We start from the raw sequence: 14,257 nt of genomic DNA, 5'->3' as shown, positions 1-14,257 counted from the left end.
CTCCTACAGCTCGTCAGTGCAGCAGCACAAGGAACGGTGATGTGGGGAGCATGGGGTGAATTCTGCTGGGGTGCCTTCCCTTGGGCACTTGGGGACTGCTGCTGGTGGACGGAGCATGCAAGAGTGCTGCTGTTGAGAGTGTGGGCTGAGACAGAGGTTTTAGAGGCACATCCTTATTCTGGGTCACATTTCACTCTTGCTGTCAATTGCCTTTAGGATGTGTAATGTCCACATACTCCTTAGACCTGTGTGTTTCTGGCTGTCATTTCTGTCCACATCCCTATAAAACCAAAGGAGAAATAAAAAAACACTCTATGCCAAACAGAAAGAAAATAAAAACTCAACAGCTTTATATGGAAAAAGAGCTTTTGAATATTACAATTAGAAAGACACTAATTCAGTAAATTACAGTTGCTTTATATACCTGTTAAAAATGATTGTATGAGCTTGGGAGGTTTGGTGTAGCTTGGATTTAAGTCTGCAAGTTCATAGCTGGGGAACAAAGCAGGAATATCCCTGAAGAGCAGAAGGCTGCTGGAAACTGCTGGGAGTGGGGCAGGGCACAGTGTCCTTGGCAGAGGAATGTGATGGGGGGTTGGCACCCTGCTGGCTTTCCCAGAAGCCTGTCACTACTCCTCTGTCCCATGCCTGCTCACAGTGGGGAGAAGCCCTGGTGCAAACCAGATCTGAGCATCCCAGCTTGCAGTGCTTGTGAAGCTGCACCTGTGCATGGGGTGGTCCCCACCTGCTGCAGGTGAGAAGATTTTGTTGTTGGAAAGAGCAGAACTCATCAGGTTAATGAATAAAAAGTCTTTAGAATGTCTTTGTATATGAACAAGTATCCTTGGTCTTCAGAAAGAAGGGACTGTCCTGGCTCAGGCTTGTCGAGCTAATATCTTAACTGAATGTGGCTGAACATATAAAAGAATGCAGGTAGTTGTTGATTGTGCATTTTGAGTCTATAGCCAGCCCCCAAATCTTTATCCTTTTGAGGAAAGAAGAGTGAGAATTGAATGTCTTCAGCTGGGAGTTCCCAGGGGAATCTCCAGGTAAGGTGGAAAATCTTTCAGGTTACAAACCTTAAAACACAGTCTTCACCCTGACAGCCACAAAAGTCAGAATCAGGGCTGGCTTTCCTCTGACCAAGTCTGCCTCCCTGACACAAAAAGAACTTGGCCAGCTGCCTGCACAAGATGAAGATTGATAGAGTGATATTCTTGTTGGGCTCAGCCATTGTGTTCAGCTGTCCTTGAAGGAGAGGCTGGGAGCAGAGCAGAAGTGAGAAAAGGGGTGGATGTCAGTACTGGAGGCTTGGGGGATTTTCCCCACCACTTGACCTCAACCTCCTCTTCCTTTCCAAATGTGACAGCCACATATACAGGCTTAGAATGGCTTCAAGATTTCATAAGATACATGCTTTCAAAATAGCCATTTTTGTCCTAATAACACTGAATGCAAAACACATGCAGTAAAAACATTCTGTGAGTACCTCACATGACTGGAAAGTCAGACCTGGAGAGGAAGAATAACTTCAAACCTTTTAAAAATATAACTTTAAGCAGCATTCAGCCTTCCACCTCAAACCACTCTCTATCCTTGGGTGAAGTGCTGCTGCCTTAGGTGTTTGACTTTTCTGTCTTCAGCCTGAGGCTCTGGAGCATACATGGATTGGCTGCTCTCTGTGTCTTCATGCTGACACCACTTTTTGCAGTAACTTCAAAGAGACACTATGGCCTTACAAGGACAGCAAATCCTGTGTTACTTGCTCTCCAGCAGCAGAGCTTCCCCTAATACCACTACAGTGAAATGGGCACAAACCATCCCTGGCAATCCTCGATGGCTACCATGCCACAACCTTGGAAACAAGACACCATCTCCAGCCAAGTCAGTGCCAATCCTCTGCATGAAATCATATGATTCACCCATCCATCCCTTCCCACAGGAAATTTCTTGCAGTTCTATGCTTGCCACAAGATGACAAAAACTTCACCAGACAAGCTTTTAGGAAAAAGATCAGCAGGCTCCCACAGGTTGACACTCCCACAGTGGTGTCAGGGAGGATGGGAGAAGAGTCTTAATGGTGTCCTTGTGCCTCTTGTTTTCAGAACCACTGGCAAAGTCTGACAGGACTGCAGGGAGGCTACATGGCCTTACCTATAAAAAGGTACCCCCACAGAGCCTGGGTGGAGAGCTCACAATACCCTGGACACCCTTGGCTGGATCAATGCTGGTCCCAGCCCTGGTGATCCTCTCCCATGGGATCTCTGCTTCCTTTTTCTCTTTCTTCCCTCTTTCTTCAATGCCTCATAAAGCAAAGCCTTCCTCCCAAATCCTCCCTGCACTGCCTGAACACACTCTGGCTTTTGGGACACATTGCAGCTTCCAACACTGCTCAGTGCTGCTGTTGTGGCTCAGTGGGTGCTCAGTTGAGGAGCTGAGTGTGCAAGGTGAGGCTGGGGCTCTGAGCAACCTGGTCTAGTGGAAGCTGTTCCTGACCATGGCAGGAGTGTTGGGACAAGATGATCTTTAAGTGCCTTGCAACCCAAGCCATGGCTCTACCCAAGGCAGTATGGTTCTATGATTCTAAGAAGCTACAAAAAGTATCTCCAGTGTAAATCTCAAGTGTGCTGCTATATATCCATAAGTAATCACATGAGACTGATTAGAGAATTTTTTTTTTAAATTTTAATCAAAATTTTACATATTCAATCAAAAAAATGCATCATTTAGTCAAGGTACACTAGAAGAAAAACATACAAGTGTTTCAGAACATGCCTAGTAAAACAGTTATTCTGTTTTCTAACTTCTATTTTTTCTAACTTCCTATTTTCTTTTCTGACTTCTCTAACTTTTTTCTAACTTTTCATTTTTAATTTATGGTTGTGTCTTTTGGTTTTTTCTTCCTCTTAAAGGAAACACCCCATGGCTTCAGGACAATAACAATGGTTTTCTGACTATCATGTTGTCATGAGGTGACTTTACCTTTAAGGTGGTTGTGAGAGCTAAGGAAGTTGAAGTTGCTGGGGACTGAAAGGAGTGTCTTCTCCTGACCAATTATTGGTCATTACTGGGAATTGACAGCAATTTTAACCATTGAAAAGGGAGATCAACTTGTGGACCCTACCTTAAGATGTAAAGTCAGGGCACTTTGGTACTTTTTGTTTTCCTGGCTGTGAAAGGTAACAGAGCTCCGGCCTCCCGTTCCCTGCCCAGGCCATGTGGCCGGGCGGGGGCTGGGCTGGGCCCAGCGGCTCCCGGCCGGGAGATGGGGCCTGTGGAAGGCTTTCCCCGGTCTCTGGCCAGGCCGGGCTGATCTCTGGCTCGGCTGCAGGTTTTACTGTGACTAAATTTACTAGAGACTGCCGAGTGAAGAAAGAAAGAGGCTCTGAACCTGCAGCGAGCTAAAGCGGCGACTACACTTTCCGGAACAGCCATGAAGAATCTTCCATCACAGACAGCTCCAGCTCCTGCACCGGCAGAGGTCACAGAACCATCTACAAAGCTTGGGCAAGATTTTAACCCTTTCATTACCCAGATGAGACTTGCAGATTAATTTTTTTTTATCCAGAGAAGGAAAAAGAGAGAGAGTGATCAACATGAAAAGAGACTTTATAAACTACCAGTGACAAGAAAGAAAAGAAGCTTCAGGAAAGGTAGAGAATTAAGAAGATGCTTTAATTAAGATGAAATATTTTTCTGTTAAAGCTATGGAGATGGACAATAAGGTCCTGAAAGATCTCCTTTAATTCATGACAGTATATAGGGAGGAATAAAGTGTTCAAAGTGAAAATTTCGAGTAAAAAGTAGAGTGATTGTGATATAGTGAAGTGCTGGAAACAGTGAAGCGAAAATTTGAAGCCTTGGGGGGCAATGAGAAAAACTGTTTTCTGGTGAAGCTCACAGAAACAGATGAAGAAGACTTTTGCTTTTGAATAACTCATCCTTAAAATGCCATCCCTACACTCAGGGGTGAAGTGTTGCTGCCTTAGGTGTTTGACTTCTCTGTCTTCAGCCTGAAGCTTCTGGAGCAGACCTGGATTGGCTGCTCTCTGTGTCTTCATACTGACACCACTTTTTGCAGTGACTTCTAAGAGACACTATGGCCTTACAAGGACAGCAAATCCTGTGTTACTTGCTCTCCAGCAGAGAGTGATGCTGGATACACACCTCAGAGTGATGTGAAATGGGAGAAGTGAGCTCTGATACTAGCAGCTCTGGGCAGCTGACATCAGGGCAATGGAGAACTATAACAAAAAATAGTTTTCTTGTGAGAAACTCCATAAATAGAAAGAAACTTCTGTTTCTCTACAAAGACAGGTGAAAAGACTGTAGCAGGAATTAAGACTGTTTTAACCACCAAAGTTCCAAAGTTTTTGTCTCTGTTGTCATGTGAACAAGGGAATAGTAGATAGGGGATAAAAAAAGTTTTTCTGGAAGTTTATTCTGGTGTTCTTATTATTGGAGTTTGTTAATAAACTTTCTTTATTCCTTTTAAGTTTTATGCCTGTTTTGCTCTTGTTCTAATCCATATCTCACAGTAAAAAGTAAGTAATTTTTTTTTAGTTACTGGTTTAAAACCATGACACTACCTGCCCCTCCCACCGAGTACCATGCTTCACCTCCTTCTCCTGCTCAGTGGGTTTCTGGGAATCCAGGAGTTGGTATGTATTATTTGCTACTGCAACTAATGGAATAAATTTTCTTTGCAACCCCCACTGTGTCTTGGTTTCTTTTCTATATGGGTCTCCTTCTGAAGCTATGACAATGACTACCAGAGAGCTTCAGGACAACCCTATTTCCATTTCAATATATTCTGAGACAGGATTTAAATATGTCAAATAATCTGGGGAAATGTTTAGCCTGTGAGTTTCAGCAAAGTACCGAAGATGTCTTAGTTCCATGGATACAAGCTAGTAGGTGAGATTGCTACATGTGCACAGTTTAGGGAAGGGATTCTCCACACACTCTGCACTGAAATAGAGTACTGCCTCCTTTCGAACCTTGAGCTGGCTGAGGGGAATGGGCCCTCTTTGGTCACTTTCATTTTGGCCATTTCTCTTGAGCAGGTAAGAAAGATCAAAACAAAATCTTTTCCAGCTCTTTCCCTCTAGTTTACCTTTCGGGGGGCCAAAGCTCTGTGCTGCAGGTGGCCCAAGTGTGTGCAGAGCAATGCAGCCTCCACAAAATCCATCAGTTTCCTCACAGGTCATCATATTTTCTTCCCAGGTGTGTCCAGATCTGGCAGGAGATAGAGCCCACAGCACAGTGGGCACCGTGCCCTGCCCAGCCAGAGCTCTCTGGCACTCAGCAGCAGCAGCAGTGCCAGCACTTTTCAACCTGCTCCTGCCTTGGCTTCACCTGGGGGACAGAAGGCTCTGGAAATCAGCACTTCCACTCATGTTCCCAGCTTGGAGCAGCTGCTGCTCCTCATGTTTCTCACCCTTCGCCACTCAGCTTTCCTATCCTTTTCTTCCCTCCTGTAGTGGCCAGGGATCTGGCCAGCGGTGTGGCCGTTCTTCCCTGGAGGGAGGAGACCCCTTAGGCTGCAGATGGTTGCCCTCTCCTTGGGAGAGAGACCCTGGCTGGCCACCTTTACTGGTGTGCTGAGGTCAAAAAGCCACCCCTGGCATGCCTCCAGTTTTATGTACATTCTGTGTTTCTCACTGGTTATTCCCTTTGACCCACCCTTTTCCACAGCGGATAAAAAGCAAGTTCTCTCCGACCCTAGCAGCTTTTGAACTGGGATTTCTTGGAGGAGAAAGCTGAATTAAAACCTCCTGAGAGATCAGAGCTACGAAGATCTGTCTCTTTTCTTCTGTATTTGCCTTTAGAGCTGTTTTCACTCCAGCAGCCCTTTTGAGGGCTAAAGAGCTGAAAGCCCAGAAGCAGCTGCTGAGGTGCCCGAGCCCTGAAGTTCTCACCACCCCACCTTCACACACAGCTGACTTCTCCTTCCCATTTCTCTCCTTTTCTTACTCACATTTCTCACACTTGTGACCTCCTATTTTCTGCCTTTTTCCTCTCTTATTTCTTCACCCACTGCTTCCTGTCAGTGACTCTTTCTCTTCAGTAGTTGATGGGTTTCTCTTGTTTTTTTCCTGCAATCCCCTACTCAAAATATCGGGTGCTAGAGCAGCAGCCCAAGAAGCCTCTGCCTGTGCATCTGCTGAACACAAAAGCTCTGCTCAGCCTAAAGAATCTCATAAAGAAGAACCTAAGCCACAATGGATTTCCTGCTGCAGTTTGATGGGTTATTTTCATTTCTACATAGTCTTCATAGTGTTCTAAATAAATAGGTACCCTGAGGGATAGATATCACAGGTGAGCACCCATTGCACAGTCTGCTTTCAGTTAAATCCCATCTCCATTTTCAACACCTCACACTCACTATGAGTCCTGCATGGAAGAACCAGGCTGTGATGCTTCTTTCTGCTTTTGGTACTTTCTTTTGGAAAATGAAATTTTCTATTTTAAAACATTCAAACCCTGGAGTTTTTTCTATTTTCACCTGAGACTACTGCCAACTGAGGTTACAAACTGGCTGGTATGTGTTTGTGTGCACAGACCACAGGTCTGTCTCCATGCCCCAGGTGTCTGTCAATGTCCATTGAAACAGATGGCTGGAAGGGGAGCTCTGACTGCCCTGCGATGTTCTGGGGCTGGGGCTGGGCTGGTAGAGGCTGCAGAACGCTCTGAGAGACACAGCCTCACCTCTGGCCACCATCTTGTGCGTGGCACAGCCTCAGCTCTGGCCACCATCTTGTGTGTGGCTGCCTCAGCCCCAGCCACCATCTTGTGCATTGTGGCAGCTCTGAGGGCTGTGCGAGGGACGCTCTTCCCCAGCGCTGTTTTGTGTCCTTTCCCAGGATGGCATTTGGAAATGCTGCTTCTGTCCCGGGGTTACCCTGTTTTGGCCTTGTCAATACAAAACTCGCTCTCTTACTCATATTATGATTAGAAGATTCTAAGAAGAAAATGAAAAGCATACTGGGATTATGATGCACAAAAAGGAGTGAATTAAACAGTACTCCATAGTGCAGGGCCTATAGAGCAAGGATTTGTTTATTCAACACCATGAGTGAGGTGAACAGCTCTGCCACTTGTCCATTCAAAAAGCACAGTACAAACTTTTACACATTTTTAACTTATTGGGCACATTCTACTTTCCTGACCTTCATATTTTCTAATTCCTTGATTATGGAAGCCCTTGTAGCAGGGCTCTGCACAAGGTGGTCGTCAGCCTCCTGGTGGTCGTTGCGGATGAAGGCCAGAAGTGTTCCTCAGGCTTGAACTTTTTTATCTCTGTTTCTGCACGTGCTCTATAAGATTGTCTGCTCAAATAGCCAGTGGTTAGCTTTATGCAGTTGCCTTGTGCTAAATTTGCTGATTTCTGAGAAGTGCTTGATTCCCATACCCTGTTACAAAGTAACTACTTTCCTCAGAGCTACAGCTTTTTCCCTTAGCTCAAGCATTATCTCTTTGCCTCAGTATCCAAAAGAGGAAAGGGAGGAGGGGGAAAAGTTGGTAGGGTGATAGGGCAACATTATCTTGTTGCCCAGGGATCAATTCCTAGATCAACTAAGCGGCATTCTCCTCCATCTAGTAAGTGTGGGGGTACCACAGGGACAATGCCATTGCATGGATCTGGAGTGTTGGGGTGTTGGCACCAAAGTCCTGCTCTTGAGGGAAGTGCAGGGACACAGGGGCTGTCAGAGGACAATGAGACATGGGGGACATGAGGCCATAATGTGCCGAGCAAGATCCTGCCCAGGATGGCAGCAAAGGCATTTCCTCCCCACGGCCTTGGCAGCGTAGGAAATCCCAAAAGGGGCTGAGGAGTCCCATGGGTAACCAGGAGGGATGACCGACATCACTGTGGCTGCCAGCATTCCCCAATCACTGGCCATTCCATGGACACTGGGGACTCTGAGGATGCGTGGATATGCTGGTTTTACATTTATTATTACTCAGTGAGGAGGGAAGAAGCCACCCAGGAAAATGATTTTTCTGAGAGAAGCTGCTAAGAGCTTCCTCTGTGCCTAGTAAAAAACCAATAGCTGTCTAGTTCTGAGAAGTGACAACCTATTAAATAATTTTAGAAGCTGGCTCTGCCTCAGTGCATTCTACATTTTAAAAGACAGGCAAGCCCAAGAGGGCTGTCTCTTGTTTCCAGCCTTGAAAGGTAACTGGGCTCTGGCTGGGCCTGCCCCGCTCCACCGCAGCCTGCGAGGCCTGGAGGGGCCGGGCCAGGCCCCAACAGGAGCCAGGCGGGGGATGGGAGGCTGCAGGGCCCTGGCCAGAGCTAAGCCAATTCACAGCTACTAACATCTTACTAACACCAAGCCCTGGCCTCAGCCCTGGCCCTGTCTGCTCGTGCTGAGCCAGAGTCCGCTGGGCCCTGGGAGTAGCTGCTGGCCAAGCCAGGCCCCCTCCAGCATGACCCCCCACAAGCGGCTGCCATCAGTGGGAAGGGGAAGCCATCAGTCTGCAGCTGAAATGAAAAACAGCAGGGGCCAAAGACCAGCCACACAGCAAGAACAGCCATGACCATTGTGATCAGGTCCCTGAGATCTTAGCACAACCACAACACGGCCTCAAATCCATCACCGTAACTATTGCAACCACTACCCAGCAAAAATCATCGTAACCATCTGCAGGCCTGGGTGAGATATTAACTCACTGCAAAGAGAAGACCTAGAGACCTTAATCCTCTCTCAAGAGAGAGAAAACTATAAAAGACACGTATAAGATAACATAAAAGTCAATAAAAAAAGATGAAGTCCTAAATCAAAGGAGCATGAGGAGATGCCCTAATATGCCATTGCCATCTGCTGCAAGTACTTCCACCGAGGCTCCCTTCTAGAAATGTCCCTGCAGCACATCAGCATCAGCACTAGGTTTGGTTGCATCAGTGGGGCAGATCAAGCCTTACCCCACGCAAACAATCTCCATTCTCAGGCAACATTTTGCTTTGGGCTATCGTTCCAGCTCTTTTGGCTGTGTAGATGGCCCTAATAACAGGAAACAATCATCACAGAACTGGTGCTATTTTTTCCAGCAATGAAGGAAAGAAACTCAAACCAAACAAAGTTTCTGAAATAGTGGTTTTGAGAGAAGAAGTACACCCCCATTCTTCTCACGGGGAAACTTGCCTGCAACCTGGAGAGGATGGTTTAAAGGCACAGAGTCCCTGCTGCTTCTTGTGCCGTGCTGCTGAAACACTTAGTGACCATATTTGTTCATAAGCCAAGCCACTTTCTCCATATCACCAAGCTGGAGCCTGGTGATGGGGAGAGCCTGCCAAAACCTCCAGTTTGTTTCCTGCCACTTTCTGGGATGGGTCCAGTGTTTATGCATTGACTTGAGTATCCAACGAGCAGAGGCTTAGCAAAGGGATGACACTTCTCTTTCTTCAGATTTCACCAGGAATGTTTTCCTATTTCCACATAAGGGAACCTGAAATTTTCAGACTGCAGAGAGACAAAGCTGCAGGTGACTCCTGTGTGCCCAAATAGGCATTTTTATCTCAATACATTTGTGGAGGCATCTTAATGTATCTGTGTTGAATAGGGGATCCCAAATGTTTGTTTCCTTACCTGAAAAGTACCTGGGGGATTTCCTTTCTTTTCTTCCAATTACCATTGTTTTCAACAACAGGACAAAAAGCTTGATGAGTTTTGTTTTATGGCAGCTGTGCTTCCGGGACCAACAAGCACTGCTGAGCTGCCTTTTATGTAATAATCCTTGGAAAGAGTAGAGTTAGTTAGAATAGCAAAATCCCTCTTCCAAGAAGCCTGTCAAGCTGGTGTGAATCCTCAGAGAAGAAAACATGTATTTGCATGTCTTTATTTTCCCACTAACTAGATCAGTCCATGAAATCAGCTGCCAAAGCAAGACCTGCAGGATGTTGGAAAAGCTGGGGCTGCTTTGGGGCTTGTGTTTTTTGATGATACAGGGAAGTCATCTCTGCCTCTCTGCCAGGGCAAAATCTGCCACTGCAGAGTGGAGCTGAAACAATGGGCTCTGGGAGAGCAGTTGCAGATGGGAAAGAAGCAGGTGGAGCCTTGTGTTTCTGTTTGCTCCAGGTTCAACTCCTGATAGCCAAAGGAGGGACCCCACAGCTGCGGCAGCCCAAACTCCTCTCAGCTTTGCTGCGTGACTTCCTGAGCTGCTGCCTGCAGACAGACGAGGCACAGCGCTGGTCTGCTGAGGAGCTCCTGCAGGTAAAATGCCAAGGGGCTGCAGGTGAAACAGTGGCTGAGGGATGGTGGCTCCTTCTCCGCTGAATTCCAAGGCATCAGATGTGCCCCCCTCCTCCTCCCTTCCAATCTTGGTGCTGTTCAACTGAGAATGGTGAGGAATTCTAGACTGGGCAGGGCTGGCAGGGACCTGTAAAGCTCATGTGGTCCAAGTGCCCTGCAGGGAGCAGGGACGTCTTTAAAGGGAACAGGATACTCAGACCTGAGCTATTTCCAGGGGTGGGCACCTACCAGCTCTTGGGCCAACCTATGCCACTGCTGCCCCATGCTCCTTAGACCTACTCAATGCCCTTTTCATTTAAAAAATATTCCCCTGCCTTTGCAGCTCTTAGCTTGGAAAATCATGCTTTCTTCTTGTTTCCTTTTCCTTTCTGCTACATCAATTTGTAACATCGGACAATCCTGGGTGCAGCCTGGTGCCACTCATCGTATCAGTGAAGCAGTGGAAGGAGAGAACAATAATGTTTTAATCAATATAGAACTGTTTTCTCCATGGCTAGCTTAGAGTAATATTGTAGAGTAGGAATGTAGAGTAAGATTAGAAAGTCGGATTGTAGAGTAGTAATGTAGAGTTGGATTTTAGAGTAGGATTATAAATCCATAAATTTTCTGAAGCCTCATCTCTTTCAGATGATTCCCTTCCTTCTGACCCTGTGAGAAAGCTCAACATTTCCTTCTGAATTGCCAGTTATTTCTTAGAGGTGGAAAGTGACATTGATGGCTACTTTGGTATGGTTTGTAAGTGGGGAAGGCTCTTCTTCAGTCATCCTCTCCGAAGGTCACACTAATTCAAGAGGCATCCTGATCACATAGTATCTTTCATCAATCTGCTGCTGCTCTCTGTAAACAATTTGGAATTTGAAAAACACTGGCTCGAGCGGTGCTTGCAGCATGTCCTGACAGCACTATTCTGACACCACTGCAAGATGGAGGAGCTAATCCTCGGGGACTCCAGCCCCATGAGTTTGGCAAACTGATGTTACTGAATTTACACCTTTTGGACCATTACATTATGTGCATATGTCAGTGGATACTTGCTCAGCATTTGTGTGGGCTTCTGCCCATTCATCTGCCTCAGCTGCTGCAGCTCAACAACTTTGGAGAAGAACTCCAAATTTTGCTGTGATGGGATTCCCCAAGATGATCAAAACTGATAATGGTCCCATATATTGAGCCACTTCTAGTGCTAATTTTTTACAACATTGGGGTATTCAACTTCTCCATGGAGTCCCATATAGCTCGTCTGGCCAAGCAATTGTTGAATGCTTTCATCACATTCTTAAAAGTCACTTTACTGCTTTGGAAAAACAGGGGAAAATAGAGGGTTCCCCCCATGAAATATTGGCAAAACCATTATTTGTTATAAATTGGTTGAGTGTAGGTGGACGACAAGACCATCCTCCTGCAATAGTACACATGCAAACAAACCAACCTGATTTTACTTTTAAAAATATTCAAGTTAAATATTTTCCTCCTCTGACTGGGTTATGGGAGGGCCCAATGCAGTTATTAACTTGGGGAAGGGCTTATGCTTGTATTTCCACAGGGAAAGATTCAGCTACATGGATTCCTGCAAAATGGCTTAAACCATGCTTACAGAAGAATAATGACATCAGCTCTTTGTCTTGAAGCATGGAAGAGACATCAGCATGGAATGAACTTGGCATTGACACCATTGCTGAGTGCCCTGCACCCTGACAATAAGGATGCAGTTGGTTTTTTGCCAGATCTTACTGCATTTTATGTGGCTCTTTGAAAACAATCAGTTGACAAGAGACAATTAGAGACTCTTGAAGGTGTTTGTGGAGAACAAGGGCTTGACTATCGACCCTGGCTATTGGTGTGTTGTTCTTGGTGTAAACAAGAGAGTTGGAGAGTCACTCAGGCATGTGAAAGAGAGGAGGTGTATAAGTGTCAGCCATGTATCACATGGGTTATTACCTACTCTAGAGCACGATGGTTGACTGACTTTGGTGGTCCATCATTAGACCAGTTGCCTGGAGGGAATGCTCCAAGGGGTGCAGTCAGAGTACTGCGTGAACAACAACAGTTTCTAAACTCGTTCAAACAGATTGAAGATTTTGGACAGAGAGTATTAGCAGACATTAGCTTTGAGCTTCTTAAACGCTTCGCATTTTTACGTATTAGGCGAGGCAATAAGGTAGTGAACACCAAGTGTGGAATGGGTGTTGGAGTTGCCCAAAGTTGGCAAGCTTGTAGTCCTGAATGGGACATGGCAGAAAGACGATGCCCATCGCCCATGGCGATGTTAATGTTGATTTTTTGGGGTTTTTCATTGTATGGTGAGGGGTGTTTCTGGACAAAGCACAAAGAAATGTTTGGGTAACCTGGGCTAATGTGTCTGGTATGCAGGATTTTTGTCTCAATTTACAGCAGGCCAGTGACCCTTTTTGAACTTGCTTAATTGGCATTCCCCTTCAGGAGAACAAAACAGATTTTTCTGGTTGGGGGGACCCGAAAATTGTAAATTTAAGAAGTGGCAGAAGTGATGACTGTCTCAGTCCAAAGGGACAGTATACTTGGCTGTCTGTGTGCAATGCAGCCTGGCAGAAAAGAGTAATTGCAAATTTGAACTGATCATATCCTATTCCATTTCAAGAACTGGATTTGTTAGCCAGTGTTTTCCCAACCTTGGATGTCAATGTTACTGTTCTGCCTAGTTGCAACAGTATGGCCCCACCATGGCAAGCAGTTAATGGTACAGGAGTAGTTTGGTTTGGAGATCCTTGGATTAGTTGGTTACAAAAGCAAGGAGAAAAAACATTGTTTGAAGGTTATCCAAATGTTACAGGACAATCTCCATGGAACAGATTAAAAAGAGGGGGTCTGACAGGAAACACTTCAGGAGAATGGGAACTCCCACCAGGATTCTTTTTGATTTGTGGGAATCGAGCATTGCCTGGTATTCCAAGATGACCTGTTGGTGGACCATGCTCTCTTGGTCCACTAAAATTATTTGCCCCCCACATGAGGAATTTATTGAATGCCAGTCAAAGTCATCATCAAAGATCACATTGATCCATTTGAATTTTGATGAGACTTGTAATGCCAATGTGCAATTACCATCATTGGTGACTGTCATTGCAACATCTTTCCATTTACCAGAGGGAATGGCTGCCAGGAATGTGAAAAATAAAGCTCGTCTTGCCTGTTGGGTTGACAAACAGTTGCATTTGACTAAGAAAGTGTTGAGTGAGTTGCTGACTGATGTTGATAGTATTCGGCATGACACCCATGCAGAATTGCGCAGCTATAGATTTTTTGTTATTACCACATGGACATGGATGTGAAGATTTTGAAGGAATGTGTTGTTTTAACTTATCTGAGCACTCCCAAAATATTCATAAACTAATGGCAGGACTACATGAAAACATGAAGCATATCAGAGAATGACATGATCCTTTTTCTTTCTAGTTTGGGTTTAAGGGGTTGGTGGCAGGCCTTGGTCAAGAGGGCAGTAATGTTACTGATTGTATTTCTAAGCTTTCTGCTGCTTCTTCCTTGTTTGTTACAATGCCTTCAACAAATGTTGCACCATTTAATTCCTCCAATTTTAAAGAAAAGAAGGGGAGATGTAGGACCCTGAGCTGCATTAGAACAAATTTCACCTCAAAGAGAAAGAGTTAAGAACGTGGGCAAGGTTATCAGACAGGGAAGGAACAGTCATGGTCAGCAAAAGAACACAAAGGAAGAGCCAAACAGGATGGGAGACAGAGAAGTTGAACACACAAGTGTTGGTCCCATATACACAAACGTAATTATCCAATACAAATGCTTACAAGGATGTGTGCAGCCAGTTCTACAGGGGATACTTGTATGAATAGATCTATATACAGTATAAAAGTAACCAAGCTTAGAGAATAAACAAATGATCTGATCCTCCTATTGGTGCTGTGTTATTCCTCTTCCTACATGGAGAAATGAAGACCCTGGCACTGAACTATGACAATGACTAGCAGAGAGCCTCAGGATACCCC

Source organism: Cyanistes caeruleus, chromosome Z (genome assembly GCF_971803275.1).
Source record: "Cyanistes caeruleus chromosome Z, bCyaCae1.hap1.1, whole genome shotgun sequence".
NCBI classification, from domain to species: Eukaryota; Metazoa; Chordata; class Aves; order Passeriformes; family Paridae; genus Cyanistes; species Cyanistes caeruleus.
Note: the sequence above shows the minus strand (reverse complement) of the source record.